Consider the following 674-nt stretch of genomic DNA (forward strand, 5'->3'; position numbering starts at 1 on the left):
TCTATCCCTCTTCTATCCGCCTCCCACTCTCTCCCTATTTATTTTCAGAACCCCCTTCCCCTCCCCCTTTTCTGATGAAGGGTCTAGACCCGAAACGTCAGCCTCTCTGCTCCTATGATGCTGCTTGGCCTGCTTTGTTCATCCAGCCCTGCACCTTGTTGTCTCGGATTCTCCAGCATCTGCAGTTCCTACTATCTCCCATTATCATTCATATGTTTATCCAATGACCATTTAAATGCCCTTAAAGTGGGTGAGTCTACTATTTTTGCAGGCAGGGCATTCCACACCCTTACTACTCTCTGAGTAAAGAACCTACCTCTGACATCTGTCCTATATCTATCACCCCTCAAATTAAAGCTATGTCCCCTCATGCTAGCCATCACCATCCGAGGAAAAAGGCTCCCACTGTCCACCCTATCTAATCCTCTGATCATCTTGTATGTCTCTATCAAGTCACCTCTTAACCTTCTCTCTAACAAAAACAGCCTCAAGACCCTCAGCCTTTCCTCATAAGACCTTCCCTCCATACCAGGCAACATCCTGGTAAATCTCCTCTGCACCCTTTCCAATGCTTCCACATCCTTCCTATAATGCGGTGACCAGAACTGTACGCAATACTCCAAGTGCGGCCGCACCAGAGTTTTGTACAGCTGCAACATGACCTCATGGCTCCG

The sequence above is a fragment of the Rhincodon typus genome, chromosome 4 (assembly GCF_021869965.1).
Source record: "Rhincodon typus isolate 14 chromosome 4, sRhiTyp1.1, whole genome shotgun sequence".
Taxonomy (NCBI): Eukaryota; Metazoa; Chordata; class Chondrichthyes; order Orectolobiformes; family Rhincodontidae; genus Rhincodon; species Rhincodon typus.